At 31.8% G+C, this 15,866-nt stretch overlaps 1 protein-coding gene across 4 annotated transcripts in view; it reads right to left on the reverse strand.

Moving 5' to 3' along the window:
• The window catches only part of LOC124535083 (cadherin-99C), a 146,801-nt gene that overhangs the window by 64,298 nt on the left and 66,637 nt on the right, over window positions 1–15,866 (reverse strand). Inside the window, exons 1-2 of one of the 4 annotated variants that reach the window (XM_047111134.1) lie at window positions 7,313–7,322; window positions 1,677–1,681 (exon numbers count right to left, since the gene is read on the reverse strand). The exons of the other annotated variants lie outside the window; for them this stretch is intronic. The gene's annotated coding sequence lies outside the window, so the exon portion shown is untranslated. Of the gene's footprint in view, window positions 1–1,676; window positions 1,682–7,312; window positions 7,323–15,866 lie in introns of those variants that run through there. 4 annotated transcript variants of the gene reach the window in all.

A 15,866-nucleotide genomic window follows, 5' to 3' on the forward strand; every position in this document is an offset into this window, starting at 1 on the left:
CTAGAATCATTTATACTCATGTATCTCCTTAGATAACATGAGATCTACTATATGTTCGCGTCTAATAAATAATGCAAATATAGTTTCATTAATATTAAAGCCGTTCGCGAGTAAATCAATTAATTGCCTGCTCTTATAAAATACTTCCAAGTAATTGCTTCGGGGCTTTACATTCAACAGAATTTCTAATTTCCTTACTGGTACTTTAGCTGTTTTGTGATCAGCATTTACTCTAAACACTGAGTTCAATTCTATATTAATATTACTTACGACATTTTTTCATTGATGATAGAAATAGTCTCTTCCGTCAAACACATGTTACTATTATCGGTTCCATTTACATTGAAACGGGTTACAGAAGGTCAATTATATCTTTGCAAACTTTAATTACATGACATTAGCTAAGGTAATATTTTCATTACGCAAATATATGGACGCTGCGTAAGTACTAGCAGTTTCGTATAATACAGGGACAATAAAATTTAATTTAATTTAGCCATAAGTGTTAATTAATAATTTAATTAACACTTATGGCTGTTTAATTCGAAACAATAATGTCCTAACTTTGATTAAAATTTGAGTACGGTAGAGTGGCTAGCGTACTCAAATTTTAACATATTTTAATTTAAGGAATCTCTTTCTTGTGTAATTATAACAGTGCATAAGTATAGTGCTATTGCACTCTCATCCTAAGGTAAAGTAAACCGACCGGTGAGATCATGCCACAAGAGTAATGGCTTTACGTGTTTTCTGAGGAAAGGGATTGTATCACTACCTACTTTCTAACAATCTTGAGAATTTCGTGACAGAAAAACTCAATAACATTTATTAACGCAAACAGAAAAAAAAGACTTTACCGCTTTATAAGCCAGCTTTACAGGACCACCGATGTAGTTTCTCTAATATGCCAAATATTTTTTATAACAGATTACTTATATTTGCGCGATCATTTAAACGAAACTAATTTGTCGCTAGCCTGAGGGGTTTAGGCGAGTTTAAAAGTAGGTAATGGTATCAAATAACAATCTTTAAACGAAATTGTAAGTGGTAAGTAGCGCGGTTGGCTATTTTTGGAAAGTTACAGATCATAGTTTATGTCGTGTTGTTTTTGAACATTTCTCTTTGAGTTTTTAATATAAGTCATTGTATAATACATATAGCATTAAACTATTTTAACATATTAGATATTGCTTTCATTACTTTGAGTAAAATGGTTTGAAAACTATAAGTAACAATATAATAATTATTTTTCTAAGACTTTTAATTCATCAAAATAGCACAATAACAGCCTGTAAATTTCCCACTGCTAGGCTAAGGCTTCCTCTCCTTTGAAGAGATGTTTGGAACATATTCATCCTGCTGTTCCAAAGCGGGCTGGTAGAATACACATGTGGCAGAATTTCTATGAAATTAGACACATGCAGGTTCCTCACGATGTTTTTCTTCACCGCTGAGCACGAGATGAATTATAAACACAAATTAAGCACATTAATATTCAGTGATACTTGCTGGTTCTTTGGGTTTGAACCCGTAATCATCGGTTAAGATGTACGTGATCCAAAACTAGGCCATCTTGGTTGTCCAAATAGCACATTTCAATATAATTGCTTAAAACATTTTGCTTTTAATAATATACCTGTAACTTAACAAAGTTATTTATGAATTTAAAATGAAACCTGAACTCGACACGAAAGTGGTTTCGATTTCGTTTTCAATATTGAATTGCCTATTATTTCTTTGGTTCAAAGGCGAGGTCGGTATCTTTTGGTCCGTCACGATAATGTCGCGGTTACAAAAGTCACGCGCCTTCTACCAAATCACATTTGCGAGCAAAAAATAAAGATACTTAAGTCGGATAATTTGCTACTATTGCGCGGTGAAACGGAGTAAGCAGCGGTTTTTATTTTTAGGTTTTTCTATTCGTTTTGTCCCAATGCGTACTCTGTTACAATGAACTCAATGCGTACACTTTTCAATTCAATGGACCAGATTAAACGTTTTTTTTTCTCGATAATAAGCCTTATAAATTCTTGATTTCCGTACTAAAAAAAAATCAAATGTTAATTGGATTCGCCTATAGATGATTATTTCCTACTAACATATCTGTTTTTCAAAATTAGTCATTTCTATGGATTTTGTTTTTTAAATCTCATAGTGAACTTTAATCATTTTCATCAGAACAGAGACGACGAAAGTTATTCTAAATAGATTACGTCAGATACAATAAAAAAACATTTGTATGTAGCCATGTAATATAACTTTAATTGATCACAGTAATTTTCAATAGTAGTGTCAGAAGCTTCACGAAAATTGTACTTAAGATTATTTACGATTCCTTTGTTTTACGATTTGCATACATTCGCATTATGAAGACGTATTGTAAACACAAAGAACAATAACAGAACGTGCCAAGCTTTCTTAAGTAAGCGCTGACACAAAACAACGACTTTATCTGCTTATTCATAAGCGGAGGAAATGGGAATAAATATTTTCAATACACGGTTTGACAACTGCTCGAGCTAGAGCAAAGACAAAAATATACTGAGTTTTTTTTATTGTAACAAGCGACAACACTTTTTTTTTACACCTACTCATCAGATATTCTACCACCAAACAACAGTACTTGGTATTGTTGTGCTCCGGTTTGAAAGGTGAGTGAGCCAGTATGACTACAGACACAAGGGACATAACATATTAGTTCCCAAGGCTGGTAGAGCATTTGTGATGAAAGGAATAGTTAATATTTCTTACAGCGCGATTGTGTATGGGCGTTGGTAACCAGTTACCATCAGGTGGCCCATATGCTCCTCCAACCAGTAGCATAAAAAAACAATACTCGTTTCAACTTCATTTAATCCATAACAAGATTGATATAACTTTGTCACACTAATGATAATGATGATGACGTCTTCTTCTGACCGATTTGATTAACTCCTCACGATATAATTTTGTCAATCATCAATCAAATCAATTGTAACAGCTAGATCATAATAAGGGTTCTGTACAATTAAATGTTGTCACAAACAACCTTCAAGCCATATTTGTTCATACTTTGACCGGTAAGAGGTTGGTTCTGAACTTTATACATCCAAATAATTACTGCTCTCAATCTGCCTCGATATACTTGTATTGTTTTTGTGTCGTCATTCATTTTAAATATTAAATAATAACATAATCATTTGCTTTACAATGTAATACAATTATTGTTCTCATGAGAGCAATTATTTAATAGATACCTTGTAACAAAGGGAAGGTTAACGTGCTACAGTTTCGAGTTCCATTTAAAATGAACTGCAATTAAATAATCAAATATTTAATTAATAATTCAGTAAAAGTTGCATCATAATACTAAATAATCTCAAACCTTAAATACGTTTGAATCATTTATTGGTAAAAATGTGTTTTACATGTATGTTTATCAAATCTTGCAATTGAATTTTATACCTGTTTCATCGAAACTATTCAAGATGCAGCCTTAATACATGCTTTCAGCGTTGGTCATTTTATAATACAGATTAAATTTAGACATTTTTTAAAAAAGGTTTTATTTAATTATATTTTATTTACGCTGGCTGCAAAATTTTTAAAACAAAATAATGACTCTATTAACTTTATCATTACTTAAAAAAACAATTATGAATTTTTAAACGTAATTTGTTTATTCAAAATATATGAATTAAATATTAACTTTATCAGTGTTTTTATAAATAAACACACTTGGAGCTTGGAGTAAATACAGTTGTTTATAAAAATATAAAAAATAAGAAGATATACCTGACGTTCAAGCCTCGAATTATTAAAGAAAGAAATTTCTAGAATAATAACAAAAACATATAACGAAGAACAATTTAATAAATAACATCGATAAAATTGATCATTAAGTTTCGATTTTCAATATCTTACAGCGATTTCACCATTGATTTTGAAATAAAGATTTAGTACATGCAATAGTCGACTAAAACAATTTCAGAGCTGATTAAGCAAAGCTCGTTTACTGAAGTAACAAACAAATATATGTATTTAGGCTTCTCATTGAGTATACAGAAGTGACTGCCGTAATCATTTACGGTTAACCATTCAGACGTTGGACTGTCTTGTTACTAATATTCCGTAACTTAGAAATGTAACGAGAAGCGATTACATGTCTTCTAAAATGTATCAAAGAACTGGTAATAACGGCAATGACGTAATATTCTGATTGTGTATTCGATATTACTGAAATTGAATTCAGATTCGTAATAATGTTGTCTTAAATTTTCGCGATTATTACACATTAAATAAAACTAATTATAACGGATGAATCGCGTATATTAATTATTTTTAAACATCCCGATGTTTCGAGCACTTTGCAGTGTTCGTGGTCACGGGTAGACTAAGATGACATTTGTCTATTTGAAGAACAAAGGAAATATTATTAACAACTACCGCCAACGATTTCTCAATTGATATCAATTGAGAAACGTCGGGATGTTTAAAAATAATTAATATACGCGATTCATCCGTTATAATTAGTCAGATTCGTAATGTTTAGTTATACAGATCTATGAAAATAAATTAAGTCACGCCTATGTTACGTGTGAGAAAAATTTTTTTTTCTTTATAATTAAATCGCTAGTAATAAAAGTATTCTATTGACGACTCGACGACAAAAAGGTACACCTCACAATCAAAACCAAAAAAAAATAACTTTTAGTAGGCTTCAGCGTTAAGTATCTTGTTCTTCTTTTCGGAGTAAATATTCGACTAAAAAGTAACGACAGCAAACTCAACAAATTACTCTTACCAATGATATAATTTTAAATTAAACGAGTAATAATTTCATAATCATCTTCACTAAATAATAAAGCAAATTAACTTTTAATAGTAATCAATTTCTTGATTTGAAAAAAGTTTCTTTGCTTTGAATATTTTAATACTGAATCAATTACAGTATTTACTAACAATCTAAAGAGATTAGCATTGTTTATATGCTAATAAAGACACGCACAATAGCATTTAATCAGCATATGAATCCGGAATGATATCAAATAAGAATGTTTACACTACATCAGCAATAAAAACACAAACATACTGATAATATATTTTATAGGTTTTAATATTTTCAGTTCATTCGAGAGTGTAAAACATTCACTGAGATTTGTCAATAAATTCTAAATAAGCTCTTATTTAGCGAGAGATATTGCTGTAACAAGAAGGAGGTAGCAAAGTAACTAGTGACAGGGTATCGACATTACTTACAAAATGGTACCTTTTCTGTACTTCAGTGGGAATGAGCCACGCCTACGTACCACCACCAATAGACGAATAAATAACCAATAAATAAACTAGATTATTTAGTTTATAAGTCGAACGCTATTCCGAACCAGTTCCATTGGTCGAAGACAAACGATCTAATAAATTTATATCGGTCGCTTTGAAAACATCAATAAATATGGGGGCCTGTGAAAAAGAGGTCGATTGACAAGACTATGGCTGGTTTTTATCGCGGTCCACGGCGAGCGAGTCGCATATTGAAGTGTCAGCTTCCATTGCCCGTATGATGTTTTTTTCTCTTTCCCATGTCAACCGTATAATGCTTACAAGATTTTTTTTTCACATAGATTTCATACCCAGTTCCATTGAGGTTTATTGCAGTGTTCCATCAAAGATTTACGGATAAGTGTTTATGTAGCACGTCTTAAAAAGATGTATTGGTAAGGAAGCTGAATAAAAATGTCTATGTACAAAGTTCTCTGGTCGGTAAAAAGGCCACCTGCCGATTCTGTCGCCGCTCTGCATAACAAATCGCAATTTATAGGAGCGGTATTACGTAGGCGGGAACGAAAGCCAACATAACTCGCAAGGGGTATTTAGACGATCAATTTCTTCCTGGCCGATCTTCTTCAGTCGCCGTTTTAATAGAGGATAGGATGAATTCAATTTAATGACACCGGGACGCTCTGATGAGCACCTTGGTTGTATCAACATTAGATATTACGTGAATGTTAATTACACGATTGCGAGTAACCTACCTTTACAATAAATTATAAGTTCTTAATACAAACTGAACTTTTACTGTTAGAAGACTTCAATGCAGATATTCAACATTGATTCTACTGTCCAATACTTTGTTTGATATGTTAAGGCGAGTCTAGGCTGTTACCAAAAACCGCCACAACAAAAACTTAGAAAGATTTCTCTCCAAAACCAATTGATACAATATATTTACAAGTGAGTGACATTAATCTTCTATATGGAAAATTAAATGAAATTATTAAAGATCACTAATGAAGATAATAATACATACTCGTATCATCTATCACTAAATTAATGTGAAATTTATGGCAATAATTAATATGAAAATATATATTATTAATGTTATTACCAACCTACGCCTTAACAAGCAAGTGTCCACTTTGTCATTTCTCGGAAATATAGAGGATTGTACAAGTTGAATGGGAGTAAGTACGAATTGTAGCCGATTGTGTATCTAGCGCATGATTCATTCGCAATAGAAATGATTTTCAATGACTCTTATTTCAAAATTTACATTTGTGATGAGATATTAAATTTCCGTCATTCGCTTCAAATGTAAAGCGTCTGGCGTATTTATATTATTGAGTTTATTTAACGAATTCAACTTAGTAGTGCATCCGTAGCCCAATTGACAGGATTACGTAAAATACTACAAAATTATAATAGACATAGTCTTCTTAAATATTTTATCAAAATGTTAGGCTTTTTAATTTGGCAATATACAAACATGGCAGTTAATTTACGTCAGATAACGAATAATGATATGAACTCAATACAATACATTTTTACCTGACGCGTAACCTTTTTTAGTATTCATTACAAATGACACGTAAATATAATAAACAAAACTGCGATCTAAGCATATAATTTTTATTTAAAAAGTTATTCTAAAGTATATATGGCCTTAAAAACAAACAATACATATATATTAAGGTCCTATAAAGATATAGCACACATTGATATTTGATGACGAAGTAAATTAATTAGTAAAATTTTAAGGTAAAAATCCTTTATCCTTGTATTGATAAGCGAGTTAGCAATTAATTAATTTCAATTGTAACTGATATACCAGTTATCCGACATAAAAGGCCACCAGGAACATTCGAAATTGATTCATTAGATAATTGATTATAACGATATGCGCTTACGATACAAAGCTGTATGATAAGTAAGGAATAATCACAATAGCTATTATCATTCACAAAGGCTAGGCACCTGCCAGACGCAGTGTAGCTGAAATAATATCTTTAGGCCTATGTCACATTTAGCTTTAGAAAGAAGCTTGGTTGTTAAAAACAGCAATATATACTTTTTTATAAATTTTATTATTGTTAAGCGTTCTGCCCCAACTTCGAATATCTGGAAATAATTTATTATATGTATAAATTTTGTAGTCATCTAAATGGTAAAATAATACCTACTATATAGGTAGAATAATACATCTTTATACCAATAATTAAAAATTATGATTAATAGTTCCTGCATGCAAACATAATCTTGAAAATAGATACATATATGTAACTACATATCAACGTTAAAGAGCATCATACATCAGGATACTACACTAAGGTGTGTCTATTTATGTGTATCTATATTATTTCTTATTTTATTTGTACTATTCAATTAAACATTATTTAACAAATAATAAAGCCGAATTCGATATTTGAAAAATGTCTAAATTACATATGTTATTTTTTTAAATGTACATCAAATAAAATTAAGACCAATTATATTATATTTATTATAAATTCACTTTATTGTATGAACATCAAAACAGTCAATAAAATCGGATGAAAGTCAGTCAGTACATATAACGTCAATACAAAGTCACATAAGTCAGAATGTCTTGAATGCGAAGCAAAATACAAAACTGACGTTATGTGAAGTTTGAATTGAAATATATCTATCTCTATGAATAAATTACAAGTCATAATATCTTGGGAACGGCCTCTTTATCGTCATACAAATCTAGCCTCTAATAGAATCTAATTTAACACGAACGATTACAGCACACAACTGTAACGGGACATCTTTATGCAAAATTATAAGATGCTTTTATCATGGAACATTACATATCACGCAAATCGCATAACCGTAAGTAACTCACTCGTCTCGTTAGTGTTTGTAACAGACTGCGCGTGAGTGTCGTGCTGAGGATTGACCGATTTAAAGTGATGTCATACGCAAATAATTATATATTTAATAACTTACATAAAAATCTGTGACAATTTGTATTCATAGAAACTCACGGGAAAACAAAAAAACCTTTAGTTGAGTTGGTTAAGTACAAAATTCACGTTCCATTTCACGGCAGTTTCTTGTATCCACAAATCCCAGATGTAAGTTCGCCAAGCTGATAAATGCTGATGTCATGATCGATTCCATGGCGGCAGATCAATGGAAACCAGCCAAATACGCCGAATAAATATATTAAAGTGCACAAATGTGTGCATAGATAGGTGCACTGGCTATTTATTCATTCTCGACAATCCAATGGGCCGGCAAATACGGCTTGAAAGAGTTCAAGCAGGACCAACGATCAACGTCTTTACGCACTTTCCGAAACATGATAATATATACACTTAAAACTTCGAACCCCTGAGAAATTTACGACTGAAAAACCCAAGCTGGGCTTTAATCCAGAACCTAGGAATATAGCATTATATCTAGCCACTATTCCAATGAGGCAGTTGCAAAACTGATAAATACTACCCACATGTACAACTGGATTTTCGAATTACACCGGCAATGCAAGAGGCGTTACATAGATCACTTTTCTCGAAGTACATTTGCAAAAGGAATATTTAATGTATTTTACAATTCTGAGTAGCGTGGCAGATACGACTATTTACTTTTAGATAACCTAATTGCTCATCTGCATTTCCTGACATTTGAAATAAAATAACGATTGAATATGTTGTCTTTTTATTTTCTTGCAAGCCGGATTGTCGACGTTTCATGCGAGCTGTTTTTTTTTTTTTAATTACAATACATATAAAGAAAGATGTCTAATTAAGGCAACTGATGTTGTGTGCTTTGGCCATTGAATTTTATCCTGTAATCAATTGAAATTACATTATTTTACTTGATGACTGTGTTTAAAATTGTTCTAAAAGCTAACTGTACCTCACACCGTAAATACGCAACCATTGAAACTCACATGTGTCTTCTCATCACAGCTGTATAATGTGTTAACGAAAAACAATTTATAAGGGGCTACCACCTATGCAGGCAAGTTTCTAAGGAGACCTACCACCCGGTAAAATAGAACTAAGAAATTTAAACAATCACGACCACTGTTTAAGATTTTATTTGTATTTTTAATTCACCTCATGGTTCACGGTGAAGAATCCCGCATGTCAGTTTTGTCAAACTTATATTGGGTCAGAGTGTTTCAATGAGCCTTAAATTTACATCACTAAATAGTTTTAAACAAAGTCGCTGTCTCTGTCCCTATATCCCTATGTATGCTTAAGTCTTTAAAACTACGCAATTTTGATGCAGTTATTTTTAATAGATAGGTTGATTCGAGAGGAAGGTTTTTGTATATAATACAGGGACAATATATTAAAGAAACACTCATCATTTTAGAACTTTCATATGTGATGTCGTAAATAAATAAAGTCTATAGTATATTTTGTATCAGCATTACACCCGTGCGAAGCCGGATCGGGTCTGGTATCAAAATGAAGTAATCGATTTGAGTTTACGTAAAATTATTTCAATAAAGTTCCAATACACGGTCAGTTTTGAATACGCAATTATTTGTAAAACGACAAATAAAAACATGGTAAAAATCAACGCGCTCCATTTAAAATAAACGTCTTAAAAATAAAATACCTTTGCAAATGCATTTCATAGAATTACATGGTGTTATAATAATAACTTATTTTCTTGGAGAGGCAAGCTGCATATTTCTAAAATTACTCAATAATTGAGACTCGTGTATTGCGTAATATTTTGAAGTTTATTTTCTGTCTCATTGCACCTGGCTCAGTCACGCAATTCTTGTCTCATGAGACAAACGAAGTGCGAAATTAGAGTCGATTAAACGGCGTTTTGTAAACAACGCTTTTTAAACTATAGAAAGTGGTAATAAGTACTTACCTATTAAATATACGGGTATAGCCCAGACAATTTCTGTATTTTGATCTAAACAACTAACTTTTTAATATTTCAGAAATCTATACGAATCCTTTAAATGCAAAAATAAATATCTCTGTTACTCTGCTTTCACCGCCAAACCACTAAACTGAAATTAATAATATTTGTTAAGAAGCATACTTTATTCTCAAGGTAAGACATAGGCCTGACGAGTAACTTTGAATGAATTTGCAGCCGCGGGTCATAAATTGTTATTTCTAAGAAGATGATCTGATGAAGCAAAGACACATATTTTAAAATGAATCTATAACAAGGTTACTATTACCTTTAATACTGACATAATTGTGTGCATAAAAGGCTCCATAATAATCTCATTATTAAAGGCTAAGTACACACGGTGAAATGCAATGATTGACATGTATTGAACATTAAGATGAGTTGATGTATAGAACATCAAATAAATACGTGCATTATCTACGTGATAATATAAATAGGTTAAACGGTTCCTTCTGAACACGACTTTACACATCGAACGTGTGAAAACGTGCGAGCCTTGTTTATACACGTTCATTTTAAACGTGCTGTTGACTGTCAAATGATTTTATTAATCCATAGATATTAGAAATATTAAATAGGTCGTTTCAACATTTACTATAAAGTTTCGTACAATAATATAGATTGTTAAAATGATATCATACTGTTACATTGTTTACATAATATTGTAATATTAAATTATATTTAAAATATGTTGTACCCACGACTTTTCAATAATAATATTACGAGTCTTTCATTGCTAGTTTTTAAGACATTTTCTGCATCACACAAGCATTCTGTAGAACTAGCTTTTCTCCGGCGGTTTTTCCGAACCGACACGATTTGAAATCGTTCAAGAAAAGAGCGTACTCATTTCTTAAAGGCCGGCAATGCAGCTGCCAGACCCCGGCGCTGTAGATGTCCATGGGCGGTGGTAGTCACTTTCCATCAGGTGAGCCTCCTAATCGTGTGCCACAGATGTCATAAAAACGGCTTAGTTCTAAATGAACACGACGCTTTATCTAAGTAGAATATTGACTATTCAATTTCTTTTTCTGTTTATATTTTATAACTCAAATGTAATATTACCAATTAATTGTTTGCATAAATAATAAGATTTCTCTCATAGAAGATTATCTGCGATAAAAGATATTGAGTACTGGCAAACGGGCTGATTATATTTTCAATATCTAAAATAGGAGAAATTAAGATAAGTCGTTGCAACTAAAATGTATTAAACACAAATTTAATAGTAGCATTAATTTTAATGACTGATCTGATTGCTAGTACCAGGTTACGAAATGAAGCTTTCTACTGGATATTATTAATACATTTTTTTATTATGCAAATTTCACGGTACATAGTCACTAATTGGAACAATTCGCAGGCAATTTAATACCAATTACTTAGTTATGAAACAACTGCATCGATCTGATCTCATTTGAAGATTTGAAAATCGAATTGTTAGGTTCTATTTCCCTTTGGTATCTACTTCTCTTTATATTTTATTTATTTATAGTATATACAAAGAATAGAGGGGTCATCTTGACTGGTCGTGATGTCAGACTCGGCACAACATCCAGCACAGATTATGTACTTATATTTAAAAAGAGAAAACTGACATTCATCGAAGCCAGCTACTCCTACCAGGATATATCACAAATTCTCTTCCAATAGGTACATATTCGTAGAAACATGAAACTGTAATGTGCACTTAAATTTGATCTTATGACCTTTCGATTTGACGTTTACAATTTCTCTTTAAATCGTTTCAATAAAAAATAATGTGCTGACTGACTCTTTGATCCTCAATCTTCCACTTGTATCGAGTACATTGCGTAATTCGCTCATAGCTTTTAAGATATCAATACAAATAACTATATTGATGTATGCATGTTTTAAAATATTAGAACAAATAACAGTATAAAGGCTCATTAATTCTTTATATCCAGTTTCAAGACGAATGTAATCAAGGACAGTTTGTAATAATCGGTACTAGTGTTGCCCAAATGCAAGACCAAGACGAGACTTAGCCAGTCTTGGTCTTGGTCTTGCGCTAATACACCTGGTCTTGGTCTTGGTCTTGGTCTTGGTCTTGCGCTCCCAGTCTTGGTCTTGGTCTTGCAGCAAGAGTCTTGCAAGTCTTGCAATTACCTATTAGTCTATTACTATTTATTAAAGTTTATTTTAAATCTTAGTAAAACGTATTAGAATTGGAACATTGTGAGCTTGAATTAACATAGCCATAGTAAATATAAAGCAGATTAATAAATTACTGAAGATTTGATAAGAAATTTGAAAAATCAACTGACCTATATGTCGTTTTTCATGGAAGTAACTGTTTCTTAATAATAATATCTTTAATTATGAAACAGTTATTTCCATATTCCAATTTGTTTTTTTTACATGTCTTAGCAAATAAGCTTACATTTTGCTAAAACATGTGATAAACAAATTAATTACAATAACTTGACTGTTTTTAAAGAACAATATCTGTCTAGAAAGATTGAACCCTTAACCTATTTCTATGTTTTCTAATTACTAATGATGCTTTAGAAAATAATTTCTCAGCAGGTATTGAGAGAAAATCACGGGCCAAATTCGGATACTCTGTCTCATGCCTCCTCCACCAATCTAAAATGTCTTCCGAGCTGGTAGTTCTTTGTTTTCTCAGGTACTCCTCCAACTCGTCTATCACTAAGCCTTGAAGACAAGATCCAGATGACGTCGAGGGACATTCATAGAGTTTATCAAAGTCTATTACGTCTTCATCTTCATCACATACTTTATTTTCTTTTTTTGGTAATTCCAGATTATTTTATTTTATATTATTTATTATTTCAGAGATTTGTTCAGTGAGGGTAGACTTTAATATTCTTCATAAAGTTCATTGAACTTGCGCAGACTTTCTGGTTTAAGTTGCTTCCCCCACATTGTCAGGTCAAAAGTCTGAGCCTTATGCCTTGGGTCTAAGCTTTTTATATTATTTTATTAGTATTGTACAATTGTTTTACACGTTTCAGGTATATTTAATAGTGGCTACAATATTTATCAAACGGGTGATATTTGAACACTTTGTGCTATTTTTCTTGTAAAAACTTAAGTAATATAATGACTGACCGCACAATAATAGTACCTAAGTAATTAGTTTAAAACCATATAATCAATATTGTAATATAAACTTACTAGTATAAATTATTATGACATCTACTACCTATCCCTACCATTTTATCGTAATCATAATACTACTTGCGAAATTTCTTTGAGAAGTAAGTTCAAAACCTTTGATGCCGCATTATCAAAGTGCCGATGATTAAAACATAACTATGCATGCACTCAGTTTGATTTTAATGGATATTTTTTTATTCGCTATGTAGGTATGTTTATGGTATTAGTCGTAATGCGCATAAATCCAGTTTTTCATATTCTTTGATACAGTTTTTTTGCATCTCATAGAATTCCTAAGCATATCTATACAACGAACTGTTACACCTAACTACTCCTTGAAATAGCTTTAAGTCCTAGCTGCAAGACGCAAGAGTCTTGCAGGCTATGTCTTGTTCTTGCTCAAGTCTTGCACGGTCAGTCTTGGTCTTGGTCTTGCTAAAAATACGCGGTCTTGTTCTTGGTCTTGATCTTGCAGAAACGCAAGAACAAGACCAAGACTGCAAGACCAAGACTGAATTTGGGCAACACTAATCGGTACGCCATTTTGGATGTGCCGCCATGTTAGATTTAGAATGACGTCACTCAGCTAACCAGATACGAAATTCAGCTCCATTCCTTAAAGATATCTGCTTCTAAATTGATATGCAAGAATTCACTCTTTACATTGAGATTTAAAAATGTAAAATAAATAATCATCAACGCTTTCACTTCACAAATACCTACTAACCTCTTGTAACCTTTTTAACGTTTTTATCCCCGATTGTACTTTTTCTCTAATCAACGGTTTGTATTCAAAACTTTGTGTACTAACTTGGTACTATTGAACGCGCGAAAGTTTTTTATTGAATGACGCAACTTTCAATTACGGCTAGGTCTAGGATTTCGATGTTTCAAAACACTGGAGACACAAATTGTCCACAAGATGTTGTAATCAAATAAATAAATTACATAATTAACATGCTAACAGCAAAATTTGCAAATAATCTTAGGTTTATTCACATTAAGATAGAATTTCTCGCTGATCATCTAGTAACCGAGTGATAACGGTGTCGGATCACCCTCGTCGTTGATCGTAATTATTTGTTTAAGTCAAAGTATGTGTTGATGTTGAGGTTAGCGGACTAGGCAGACAGTTATTTGCGCTCAATATGGAAATTTTTTGGTTTCCTAAGACATTTCAGAGCGATTATACATTTTTGTTGATTTACTATTTGAGCAAATTTGATGCTTACTAGTTCAAACCACCACTTAATTATTAAAAATCGTGCTCAACTAAGAATCAACAGATCGTCAACCTACATTTTGTCTAATTTCAATGAAATTCAGCCATATGTGTATCCATTGACCCAGATTGTAGCAGTGCGGAATAAGCTCTAAACCTTCCCCCCACCAGTGGGATATTTACAAACGCTCACTAAAGGCACTAAATGAATTTTATTAGTAAAGTTATTAATTTCGGTATATTTACCATGTTTTTTATTTTTCTCGCGTACAAGATATCGGAATATCGAGCTCCACCGAATAAAAATAAAAAAACATGGTAAATATCCCGAATTTAATAACTTTAGTAATAAAAATAACCATGTTAATTTAAAATCTTATAAAAGAATTTTAACTGACGTCATGCAGTTACTGGTTTCGTATATTTAAGTAATTGGTGTTGAGTATAAATATAATATAATTAAATCAAATCAGGTAAGTCTAACAAAGTAACTCTTCTATTCCAACAGAAAATATGTAAGTACAACTCTTTCCTTTATTATTGTAGCTGCTGTATCTCGTTTCGCTTCCGTTATGACGTTCATTATACTTACATTTGTTTCCGTCTCCACTTTAATTATGTCACAATATACATTACGTTCCGTACTTGGTGGTATTGCTTTGTACAAGCCCATCTGATTACTACTCATCATATGTACTACCGTTATATTCCAGTTGATATTATGCTAATGCCTAACTACCAGCAGAGAAAAAACTAATGACTTAATTACTCGTGTTAGGACTTTGTCCAAGTCCGCGAGATACCACCCATACATCGGATATTCGCGAAACAGAAATACTTAGTATTGTTGTGTTATGGTTTGAAGTGTCAATGTAACTAATAAGCAAGAGACATAATATGTAATATTTCTTACACTACTAATGTTTACGGTAGTGACCACTTACCATTAGGTGGCCAATTTGCCAGTCCGCTTATATATGACTTTATTAAACTTTTTTTTTATGATTTATAAATAGTGCTGAAAATTTCATCCATTATGATGTTAAATGAGAAATTAATTGTCTCTAGAAAAAAAAACGAACCAAATCAATTTTTATTCTTCGAAAAACTGAATTCTTAATATGAAACGTACGCAACGTTTAAAATGATTGTCAATAATAATAAATGTTGTGAAATTGTATATTGCCCGTCCAAATCCAATATCCGTTCGTTTATTATTATTAAATATGTAAATAAATCTTACAGCGTTTCATTTGTTTGAGACAATTTAAACATTAACGTAAACAAACCGAACATATTACTTTCAAGAAAGCCTTTACTTTGA

Source organism: Vanessa cardui, chromosome 14 (assembly GCF_905220365.1).
Source record: "Vanessa cardui chromosome 14, ilVanCard2.1, whole genome shotgun sequence".
NCBI lineage: Eukaryota > Metazoa > Arthropoda > Insecta > Lepidoptera > Nymphalidae > Vanessa > Vanessa cardui.